The sequence below is a fragment of the Rhynchophorus ferrugineus genome, unplaced genomic scaffold (assembly GCF_030347505.1).
Source record: "Rhynchophorus ferrugineus isolate W39M unplaced genomic scaffold, kcgeb_rfMv2 rfM1, whole genome shotgun sequence".
Lineage (NCBI taxonomy): Eukaryota > Metazoa > Arthropoda > Insecta > Coleoptera > Curculionidae > Rhynchophorus > Rhynchophorus ferrugineus.
Window position 1 is genome coordinate 63,551,408 of NW_027472580.1, and position 13,189 is coordinate 63,564,596.

Sequence of the window (13,189 nt, forward strand, 5' to 3'; positions counted from 1 at the left end):
TAAAACTCAAAGTAATTGTAACTTTTAATTTAAACGTCGCATTGTCATAAAACGTGAATTTAAGATTATTAAGTTAGATTTAAAATCGTTAGTATATGGTGTCATTTATATGTCAGAGTCGGGAATTATGCGTTACTGTCTGTGATAAAGTGTAGTCATAGGGACAAAATGAAGTCTAGCTCATAGTAGGGTAATATCGATACATAGATGTATCGATTTTTTTGAAAAAAATATATCGATATTTTCGTAAGCAGTAATAATATATAAGTAATATTTTTCAAAAAAATTAAATATATTTCTTAAACATTATAAAAAATCATTTAATTACTTTTAATAAACTTTTTAATTGTTATTTAATTTTAAAGATTCAGTGTGTTTTGCTACTTAATTTTAAATGTTTAATGTATTTTGGTACTTATTTGTAAATGTTTATTAATATATATATTGTAAAACATTATCAATTTTTTTAATATCCGGTATATCATTATTTTTTGATATATCAATATATATAAAAATACTTTTAATTTAGTTTAAAATCGATTTAGAATATAAATTTTTATCACTGGTAGTATCGCTATACCGTGTTTTTAAAATTTTTAAATTGAATTAAATTTAAACATGAACTTTTGATTATATTCTTATGAAAGAAACTATCAGTCACCGTTATTCAACACATAGTTCGACCCTGGGTTGGACGAATGCCACTACATGAAATCTCTTTAAAAACTAAATCCTTAAAGTAGCTTTTCGATATTGCGACAACAAATATGACATTTCTGACTAATTTTATAAATACTTTACACATATATTAATTTGTTTGTAATAACTACAATATCAAAGATGTTACTAAATCTTAATAGAAATGAGAAAATAAGTTTCTATAATATTAAAATAATATTTTTGACGTATATAAATATCGTTAAGATCATTTTTATATGTTAGTCATTTTTTACGAAAAAAGATAAATTTTATCTTGTATGAGAAAATTATAAATATATTTATATAAAAGTATGAATAAAAAATTAAATAAAAAATAAAATAAAATATAAATATACCAACCATTCCATACCATAAAAATTATTTGTCAAAGTTTTTTATAAATTTTTTTTTGTTTATAAATAAGTAACCGATTATTATTAATTAACAATTAAATTATCACAAAGTAAAATTCTATTAATTTATTTTCAATGTTATAATAATAGGTCATGTTGTTTTAGCAGAGTTTGACTAGAAATCATAATATTTAAAGTAATGGAAAGTCCTCGTTATAAGCGGTAAATTTGTTTGATCTTCTGTTCAAAAATGTACTTTATTTTATGTTTGTCTAGAGCTTCTTCCTACATTAGCTTTCTTTTTTCCTAAAATCCATTAATAATCGTTTCATTTCCTTGTGTCGAACATTGTATACATACACATATATACGCATATATACATCAGTGAAAAAATATATATAAGGTTTAAGTATATTATATAGATTAAGTATATATATTAGATTAGTCTAGATTTAAGATACAAATTGAATTATTTTATAAAAGAATGTTATTTTGTTATTATATTTTAACTGTATCCTTTTTACCAACTACTACTCTACTATATATTATATTTATTATATATTATATTTATTACATATTATATTTATTATATATTATATTTATTATATATTATATTTATAATATATAATATTTATTATTATAAATATTATATATTGTAATCACAAACATACAGTATATATCCATACCCTGCGGGATTGGAACCCGCGGCTATTGCAGGGGTAAAAGTACTGTGCTTAAACTGTCGTCTTAAACAGTGCGGCTACCAAACCGGCATTACAATTTTCAGTGTTATATCTTAACTGAATAAAATTTAGCACATATGTAACTATCAACTAATTATAATAACAATTCTAGATAATGCTTTGATAGATCATTTCCATTTGATGTTCAGTTTAAAACAAAATCCTTTAAAATTTATTTACATTTTTATTTATCAGTAATTAAATTTGACGCTTCATGTTCATTAAATTATTTATTCATTTCATCTGCCGTCAGTATTGTTTAAAGTGTGTACTAGTTTATTACATATTTAAAACATTTTCCACATATTATATAAGGATTTAAAATTATATAAAATATTATACAACACTGTATCCTATGAAAAAGGCATACATTGGCTGATCATGCCTAGTTCACTCAGGCATCAAAACGGTCATATTATTAGACCCTTGCATGTATTTTGATCAGAGGTATCTATTGTTGAAAATGTAGTATTTTGATCAAATGTAAACAAGAGATAAAAAACCTAACTCTTAAATTAGATGGTTTTGAAGTTCCTCTAGATAACATAGCAGTTTTCCATTCAGTATTATGGAGTAATATAATGTATACAGGCTAATTACTTTTAATGATTTAAAAGCATCTGCTGCCAAAAGTTCCTTCCCAGTTGCTAAACTAGACAAAATCCCAGCTCCAACTGTCGAAGAAATTTCAGCCAGTTTAACAGTTCCTAATTAAATATAGGTACCATTCCTTTTCATGAAGAATAGATTGAAAAGGAGAGAGAAGTGCATTTCGAACCCTTTCAACATTACGATTTTATTGAATGCTAGATAAGAAAAGAGTTTTCTGTGGTATATGGTGAATTGTGGTACGACAATATTAAGCGAAAAAAGTCATGGATAAGATAGTGTAATACGAGCTTATAAAACCTAGCGCCTAATAATACACTACTGGCGTCATTTGAACAAATTGAACCACATATTGTTGCAAGAAAGAGCGGAAACATCAAATATCAGACGTAAAATCATACTCTTATACGGCAACGCCCGGTAATACATTGCAAGATGCGCAAATGTAACAAAGTACAATGCAAGAACATAAGGGATGCTCTTTTGCAATTCGAATGGAAATTTCTCTCGTAACCAGCTTATTCATACAACATTTTCAGATCGATGCAAAATTGCTTGCCTAGCATATGGTTTCTAAGTACCGAAGAAGTGTAAAAATGGATAGATGATTGGGTTGCTACCAAACCAACATATTCCTTTCAATACTGTGTCGCTATGTTGATAGAAATATGGGAAAAGGAATTACAAAATGATTTAAAATGAATATCTTTTTAAAGAATTATCAGAATAGAGAATCAGAATTTTCATAATCTCTGATCAATTTTTATCTCATATATTGAAGTGCTGAAAAGATATAAATAGTATTGAGTACTGATTAAAGTCCTTATTTCATATAATTTGACCGATAAGGGGTTTGGAGCACCTTTTTTGTGTATTGATTGACCCGTTCTGTTACTCATTACTCATTACTAGGACTACTTACTACTTACTCATCACCATGTTTATATTTATAATAATTATATTTATATGTTGTATTTACTGTAATTGTGGTTAAAACATGAAATAAAGTGATTTTTATTATCGGAGAATAACATAAATATTGTTCCGTTTCGAATTCAGTTCGCAATACATTAATTTTATATAAATCCAATTTTTTCACTCAAGTAAATATTATCAACTTTTCCAAAACTATATTATTTGAAAAGTAATGTATTTATTATCTAGTTCAATGTCCTCAGTTTGGTTTTCGATTCATGTAAAACTGTTTGAAAATCACTCATCAATGGTTAATTCCACAACAACGAGCAACAACACGTCTACTTAATATGTAGAACATTTTGTAGCAGATTTAACACAGACAATTTTCATGTGATGGAACATGATTCATTTTCTCAGCACTTTATTTACCTAGTTTTCAACATTAAGCCTACCGACTGGCGAGTGACCAACTTTAGAAATCATCCCAGAAGACATCCGGTCTTACCCAGCCTGGTTACTGGCGTGACTGGGATCATTTTCCTTGTTGAATTTTACACTCTTGCCTAGAACAATCACAAATTTTAAACAATCACAAACATAAATTTACGACCAAGCCCCCGAGGGGGATTCGAACCCGCGGCTATCGCAACAGTAGGGGGACCGTCCTATCGCCTTTACCACTGCGCCATCAAGCCGGCATATATTTATTTAGATTTTTAAATAAGTTTGACGGAATTAAACGGAAATATCTGAAAATGGAAATATAAAACGTTATATTTATAATAATGATTTTGTATTTCAATAAAATCTCTCCAAACCTCAACATACTTGCGGAGTTTCTAAAGCCATAAAGTCTTGCAATACTCCACACGCAGCATCCTGGAGAAATAAAATCTTCTGCAGCTTGGCCGATTCGACTTATTACTTTGTAGATGCTACTTTTTTCGCCTGAATTACTGATCCCATTAAAATATTTGAACTCCAATACTTGCTCTAACTGGATCCCATTGAGATTTTCAATAGCCGCCGATCTATCTATTTACAATACTTTGACCTTTTCTTGATTGATTCAAGCCATATGGCTCTGCATGTCATTATTCGAATATGATTTCGTTTTTAGACTTATTCAATGAATTATTTCTCGGGCATTTCACTCCTCCGTCAAATAAAGGATTCCACTATTTAATAAACAATTATTAATTCGGAGTGGTTAACTAGATTTGTTATTCCGAAAATATTAGTTTAACTGTATATCTAATTTTACATTACATGACTTCTGACAATTTCTTTTGGTTTCGAAATCATAATTGACATTTGAAGGAATAATGACAATTACTGGTATATGAGACAATTAATTGATTTTTTGGTAAAAAGATTATAAACTTGTAAGTAGTAGAATAATAGGTAATTATGCAGTGATATGACCAGTGAATTAAACAAAAAAGTTTAAAACAATGTAACTGTGGAGGAAAAACTTTATTCAGTAAATATATAGATAAATTATATTTTAAGCTATATTAAATAACAACACGTATTAACCTTGTATTTGTAATATTATATTGCATTTCGTAGTATCTTTTTTATATTACGTTGAAACTAACTATTTGAATATTATAACTCAACAAGCTATAGAAAATCAATGTCATCAAAATGTCAAAAAGCAATAAAGCTACTTGGTCAATCGTTTGAGACTGTGCACTGTAAATAATGTCGTATGTAAACAGAGTAAAATGAAAGCTACGTTTGCCTTAAAGTTAAATATAATAGTTACGTATTATCTCAGTGAAGCAAGTGTGTAGATTTAACATGTTTCAGGGTATATATTATAACTTATTAAATCATGTTTTGTATTAAATTATTATTAGTAGCAAATCATAATACATACCAACATAGGCTAATAAAATACTGATATAAGCTTTTTATAGAAAGGTAAAGCTTATTGTTCAATAATCTTGACCATTAATAATGAAAATAACCAATTTATAGATCCCTATCAGATCCATATTTCCATTTCTAATAACAATTACGATATTATCGTTACAGACATACATATAAATTTTTCTGTTACATTACAATATATATGAATAGAAGAAACTAATATTATATTTCAATGCGTTTAACATTCTACAACTGCTGTTTCTGGTTTTCTTTGCGTCTTGGTTCTAGCATTATAGGAATATTATGTACAGTAAGTTTTTAGCTTATATTAATATCAGAATTAATTTTCTCGTTTTTGTTCTGGAAATTTCGATATTTATCTATTTACAATATTATTTTAACTACTACCAACTGATCAGTTTGAAATCGGTGCCAAACCCAAAGATTTATATTACAAAATTTTATTATTACTTTTGTATTCGGTTCCTTATTTTTTTGTTAAAAATGTTTTATTTTTCTCTTTTTGGTGTTAGATATTTACTCAATAAATTACGCAGTTATTTTATTAAGTATTATAATGGGTAGGCCAAGTAAAGCTGTAGCCCGTATGAGGAGAAATAGGAATAAAGAAACAATGACTGAAAATAAGGAACGCTTAAGGTATTAAGGCTACGCCGGGGTCTGCTATCTAGCGTAGGTTATTTGACAAATATTCTAACCAAACTAGAACAAAAAGTTGTCGCCCCGACGGGAACCGTATCCACAACCTCCGCGTGTGATCTGAATGCTTTAACCATTACACCATAGAAGCAGTTGTCTGCAACATTTCTACGACTTCTCATATGATATAATGTGAAAACTCTGTACATGCCTTTGAAATTTGAGGGTTTCCATCGATTTCACCGGATTCCACCATCAGATCCTGACTTGGTTCCAATGAGACCACCTCAATAGTGCACTCTTTCTAATAAAGAATTTATTATTATTATAGATTCTAAAAAATAATTTTGAAGATAGCTCTATATTTGACAGAGAAATCGGTGAACACACATTTAATTATTTAATAATATTTAATAATAATTTTTTAATTTAGTATACAGTCGAACATAGAACATCCTCCTTTTTTTGGAGTCGGTTAAAGGTCTTCTGAAAACCGGAGGATAGGTGGAATAATTATGTCTAAGCTGTAGTGAGAATGGCGTATTTTTAGAACTATAAACTCGTTAAAAGTAATGCACAATCCTAATTACACGACGCTGCTTTGCTCATATCATTGCACAAACGCCCTATTCGTCTGATTTATCTTTGTCGGATTGTTGGCTATTCCCTAAACTAAACTTCCGTAGGAGTATCAAAAGAGATGTAGGATGAAATAGAACGGGCTTTTAAAATCCAATCTAAAAATCGAATTTAATAAGTGTCTGGGAGACTGGAAAACATATTGAAATGAAATTGAAATGTTGAAACTGTCATTCTATACAATTCAGACAAAACAATATATTTCGTTATATTTCGAAAACCTTATTTTTATCACAGTAATAAAGTCATACTCTCATTTTTTTAAACGGGTACCAAATAAATATGTTACTTGCAAATAATTATATTTTACTATATAAAAATGATTAAAAATTTAAATTAATTATTATATTATTGCCCATTTCACCATTTTATCCATTTTATTGTAGTCACAATCGGCTGCTTTAATAGCATTATGGTTCATATACTTAAAAGAAGATATAAACAAAGGAAATCCAAAATTAATTAGATTTATAAAAGATATGGGTATGAATCAATCTGTACAAGATGTTATTTTAAAAGGTATGGTATCGACAATTCTCTCATTAATATTTACATTTATAATTTTCAGTTTTAATTCCTTGGATATTTTTTTATATAATTTTTCTGATATGTTACTGTATATCTTGTATTAGTTTAATATATGGAACAATAACGGTAAGATTTTACAGGTTTTCAGTATCCTAAAGATTTGAAATAACTAGATGAAAGCAAATAATTTTATATGAAGTGCTTGCATGGATTTTGATCAGCGATATCTATTGGTAAAAACGAGAAATATTAATGTAAATAACTATTAAAAATCCTAAACTAACTATTAAATTTGATAGTTATAACATTTATCCAAATAAGGTAACAGTTTTCCATTTAATAATAGCGAGCTATTCAGTGTATATACACACTAATTAAGAGAACTCTCAGATCTGCATTACTTTTGATCTTTGATTTGAAGAATGCTGCTACCGAAGCCGATCAAACAGGTTTCGAAATTCATATTGATATTGATCTGTCAGATCCCTATTCTCAATGTTACGATGTCAGTGACAAAGAATGGCCTGAGAACCAAAAAATTCGAAAAAAATGAATTGCCAGACTTATTAGACGAAAACCTAATTCAAACTCTCAAGGATCTTTCTAACACCTTAGCAATTGGCGAGTCAACAATTCGACAACACTATGCAAGAAACTGTTGCACGTCGAATCTAAAGTTCAGCTGCACCTAGATCTGGAATGAGACACGATTTCAAAATACTGAAGAAGTGCGTAAATAGATCGATAACCGGATCGCTGTCAAACCAACATGGTTGATCCAACACAACATAATCTCTAACAGAGATAGGAAAAAGTTAATTTTGTGATTTTGATTATTATATATTGTACCAATTTTTCACAATAAATGCCTCTTTTAGGAGTAATTGAAACGATAATCAAAATATATGCAAGCATCTAATAATATTGTAATAATACTAATAATAACAATGTAATATAATAATGTAATAATAATAATTGTTATATTAACTTGGGTATAATAATAATAATTATTATTATTATACCCAAGTTAATATATATTTTTAGTGCAAACCACGGTTATGTTACCCATTTTTGGTCACCCATTTTATTTATATATTATTAGTTATTGTGAACTGGATAACAATGTTTCGTTATTTGATGATATTGGCAACTGTACTGGCTATTGGTAATAATGAGGACAATTTCAATATAGGCCATGTTATATTATATGCAACGCTCTTGATTTTGTATATTTGTAAGTATAATATTAAATTATTTGATATTAAATATTATTAATTTTGATTTGAAAATGTTGTAGTTTTTGAATGCATTAGTTGAATTTCTTATATATTATGTAATAATCATTAATCTTTAAATGCTTGACTGAAATGCATTAAATACAATCCATAGCGTTCTCTGCTTTGTTTCTAATTCCACCTACTTTACGTTTGCCCATTATAGATGTTTGCTAAATATATCAAAGTCATTACTTTTAACGTCAAAAAGTTTTTTTGTTCATGTTTATCACGTCATAGTTTTCATGTTGTTAGTTTTACAGAACAATATTTTTGACAATTTTTCGTTAATAGCTTCCAAAATAAAATTTTAGTTCATTACAAAAAAACAATATTTATTCTGATGTAATATTTTTTTTCATTATTAAACAAAAAACAAAAATATTCATTTCTAATAATAATTTTTATTGAAACTTGCTCACAAGGTAAAGACGAAAAAATGTACGTACATCAGAAACTTAATCAGGTAACTAAGATTACATTTAAATATGCCACACTCATAACTTTAGTATCACTTGAGATATAAGACTATCGTCATATTTTGTCCTAATTTGGTTATAGGTAATGGGCGCGTTTTTTTCTTACCAATTATTTTTGTAACCTCTTATTATTAGTATTAATATCTTTAAAAATGTTGACATTTAATAACATGGCGTACCAGTATCAGCCCAAATCGAATTTGATAGACAGAATCAGTTACAAATTCCATTCGTCAGACAGCACTCTATTTATTTTTAAGTAGGATAAAATGAAAAAGAAGAATCTACTCGGACTTTAAAACCAACTTTACATTTTTACAAACTGCAATTGGCGAAATATTCGACTGCATCTATAACATGTATTGACTGTTTTATTAGATGGGCTATATATTTATTTAAAAACTATAATATGAATATTTAACACAGTACATAAACTAACAATAAATAGACGTATATATGAATTAGAAATTAAGAACAGGTGGTACAAACTGTACGTTCCCCTATATGATGATTGTTATTAGTGGTCACCTCGTACGCTCCCTTGTAAACTACTAATGGCGAGAATCTTTGAGACTTCATATATATTTGAGACTTCGCGGTCGCTGGGTTACGCGTTGTCTGTATGAAGACTTTCGATAACTCATAAGAACACTGTATTGAATATATAAGAGGGTACCGTTAGGTGTTTTGTTTCGTAGGAATTTGACGAAATATAATGTTGCATATAGCGTGTCACTTTGTGACTTACATGTAGGTTGGTGGGTTTGCACCCACCACTGGAATCAATGATCGAAGTGCAACCCAAGATTTTTGATCCTCTGCAGCCAAAAAATTGAGACTTTTTCAATCACGAGATTAGAGATTTGGATGTCCCGATTCCAGTGGAAGACGATTGCTTGGGTTTTGGTTGAATTTACCTACAGTCCTGTAATGACTTTATTACTCATCGGCAAGCCTCCCATAAATAGATTGAATAAGATCGGGGGTAGAAGAGAGTCCTGCCTCTGAATCATTTCTGATTGATAATACTTATTAACCTCAAATGACCTGCTTCCAAAATAGAACTAGATTAGAAGGTGTTCCTAGATTAATTGCTTCTGAGAGTAGACATTTGTGCCAAACCTCATCGAAAGCCTTGGTAAAGTCCAAGAAAACTGCATAAATTTGTTTTTAGCCCAGAACGCGTAGTTAATATCTGTAGTCAGTTTAGCTGTTTTGTACAAAGAGGAATGCTTGGATATTAATCCAAAGTGCTCATTTGGTAGTATGGTTTTGATTCCTGAAGATTTGCAGCAAAACAAGGAGCGTCACTCTTTCAGCAATATTTCCCAGGGAGGTTAACAAACTAATTGGACTGTAGTCTAATGGATATTGATGGGAAGCATTGAAATATTTAGGTTGCATTGATTATATTGAGTATCCCCGCTAGTTGTTTCTTGAGTAGATTTTTAAACTACATGACAGCGGGATCAGAAAGAAAGCACTTGAGGGTCAAAAATTAAATAATTATATTTTGCAATTATTTATGAAGATACTAAATCGCTATTTAGGAAATATAAAAACGAGAGGATTTGAAGAGTTTTCATCACCGAATGTTCAAATAGTTCTTTCGCTTTCCCTTAAATTTCCTCTGCGACTAATCATTTTTGTTTGTTTAAATCGGAATGTTTAATGCAATAATATTTACCTAATTATTTTTTAGGTTACCAATGCTATTTATGGTATATTGTTAACAATTTTGTTCGCTTAGTCAATAAACTCATTTATGATGTCTACACAATAACAAATACACCCCTATGGCCCTCACTTATCAACAAAAAAATTAATAAAATATGTGTACTGAAATGAATAAAAGATAAAAAATTGTGTTAAATTAATTATTTCCCTTATATAAGTACAACCTTTTTATACGATATTAAACATTTATTACTTATCTGACCGGATATTCATTGAGATTCCAACTAGCGTTCATATTTAACTTAACAGCTTCCTAAATGCCTTTGACATTTAAACGTACTATTTTTAAATCAAGTAGTAGAATATTAAGCAAAAGAAATAATAATCGAAGATTTTACCTTGAATAATAACGCCAATAACATTAAATATAAAACATCATAATTTATTTTCAGAAGCTCTAATAGTTTGATTTAGTTTTTGTAGAAATGGCAGTTTCGCGGACTATTGAGTTTTTTTTAATGGGAGATTTTGTTATTCAACAAAATTGAATTTGTTGTTTTCCATTGTATTCCACACGTTGGCCACCTTTTTTAAATTTTCACTGAATTATTTCATTCATTGAAAAACTGAAAGCCCATTTTAAAACAAAATTAAATCCAGCTTATAAAATTTGCTGTAAAATCGTTAGCAATTTAAATCCAAATGTCTAATGGTGTAAAATCAAGTAATAGCACGCTTTCCAGGTTTCTTTTTCAAATTTTCAGTTTGTTTCGTAGAAATGTTTTAGTGAACTGCATTAATACTGGTCTTTTAATTGATTTATTTTGAATGATTTTGTCGCATGATAAAAGATTCTACTGCTACAAGTTTCCCACACTTCAAATTCAACAATTATTAATTAATTAAATTATTTAAAACAAACTATACGATATCAAGATTATTTGTCACGATTTCATTAATACTTTTTGTTCCTAATTTTGCGTTTTAACATACTTTGCTTTCATGTTTTTAAACTATTTTAACAAGAAGCTACAGAGAAATATATAATGCATTCCAAACTTGACTCTCAAAAATATGTTACTGGAATCATGCAACACCCATGATTGTAAAAATTACAGTGGTATTACTTGATTAGAACTTATTATTTAATTATAAATTATCAAAGAAGCTGCAAGAAATAATGAGTTTTTGAAAAATGTATTATAATATTAACTAAAAACATATTTTATTCCTGAAGATATGCTATAAGACTAGATGCTTGCATGTATTTTTATCAGCGATATCTATTAGTGAAAATCAATCAAGTATCAATATAAACAAATATTAAACAACCTAACCCAAGTTTTAGATTTAAAAGTTTTGACATTCTCTTACAAAATAACAATTTTCCATTTAATACTGTTAAGTTATTTGGTGAATAATAAAGGCTACTACACGATTTGAAAATCATATTTCGAACCGTTCAACATTGCTGTTTCATAGCTTTCCAGTTAAAACAAAAACACTTTCTGTGGCATATTGTTACTGGCGATGAAAAGTGGATCTATCACTAATTGCAAAAAGTTATAAGTCAGTCCAAATATATACAAAAGCGGAATATTCACGGTCATAGTATTGCTGTGCATATGGCGGGATCAGCAAGGTCTAGTGTATTACTATTAAAAAAAATGAAAAGAATTACTATGAAATGATGAATGAATTATTACTATGAAAAGAAACGTTATGTTATGTATGTACTATGTTACTGTATGTACCTGCCGATGTCAATTTAGTAAATTCAACGATGTGTTGCTGCAAAAAAAACAACAATAGAGAGTAACAAACGTAAAGTCATCATCTGGCATGACAACGCTCATCTACAAGCCGCAAGAGTTGTGAAGAATACACCGTTGCAGAAAGGATCTATGGTTTCGAAATGCTGAAGAGGAGCTGATATTTATCGATCACGCCAAACTGCCATGCCAAAATCGTTATTTCGATCGTATGTTTTCAGAAATATAAAAAAAATGTATAGATAAAGTTGGAGATTGTTTTGATTAATATTATAACCGTATAATACCAATGATTCTCAATAAAGGTATTGTTAAAGTGAAAAAATTATCAGAGTATATGCACCTAATATAACGCATTAGATTCTGTTAAAGAAGCCTTTAATTTTCATTAGATATATGTTCTTTTCTGAATTAAGCGCTTACAGATAGGAATTAAATGTTACAGTTTAATTTAGAAGGTTGTTGGTTAGAAATTGTTATTAAAACTATAGTACTAGTGATTTCAACATAGTTGACAAAGAACTAGGCAATCCTTAGTTACCTAAATATGTTCGAATGTGAACAAATGATGCAGTCCATACAGAACAGAAATCATTATAGGAGTTACAGGAGAACAAGTATATATGATAAAAAGTATTGAAGCACATGTGATCATACGTTGTAAATCCCGTAAACATATACGGGTCCACCGATACCGGTGCCGTGCTGATGCCATGTCGGTGCTGGCAGATGTGAAAACACCCTATGGGTAGGAAGAAACGCAAAGAAGGAAAATAGAATTATGTAAATTTCACATAATAAAATATGTTTTTCGAAGTGATTGTTTTAATATTTAAGTTAAAAAAGTTCGAAAACATTTAATGGCAAGCATTAGTTTAATATTAACCCAACTCAAACACCCGAGGAACTTGTGGACAAATTATGAGCTGATAACCCGCTAGATGGAAAACACATGTGTAT

General features: G+C 28.9%; 1 long non-coding RNA gene across 1 annotated transcript; it reads left to right on the forward strand.

The window, feature by feature from the left end:
- The first annotated feature begins 7,065 nt into the window (after nucleotides 1–7,065).
- LOC143194090 (uncharacterized) lies at nucleotides 7,066–10,633 on the forward strand. The gene is made up of 3 exons (XR_013005183.1): nucleotides 7,066–7,153; nucleotides 8,072–8,261; nucleotides 10,483–10,633. It is a non-coding gene; the product is annotated as an uncharacterized LOC143194090 (long non-coding RNA).
- Nucleotides 10,634–13,189: the final 2,556 nt, after the last annotated feature.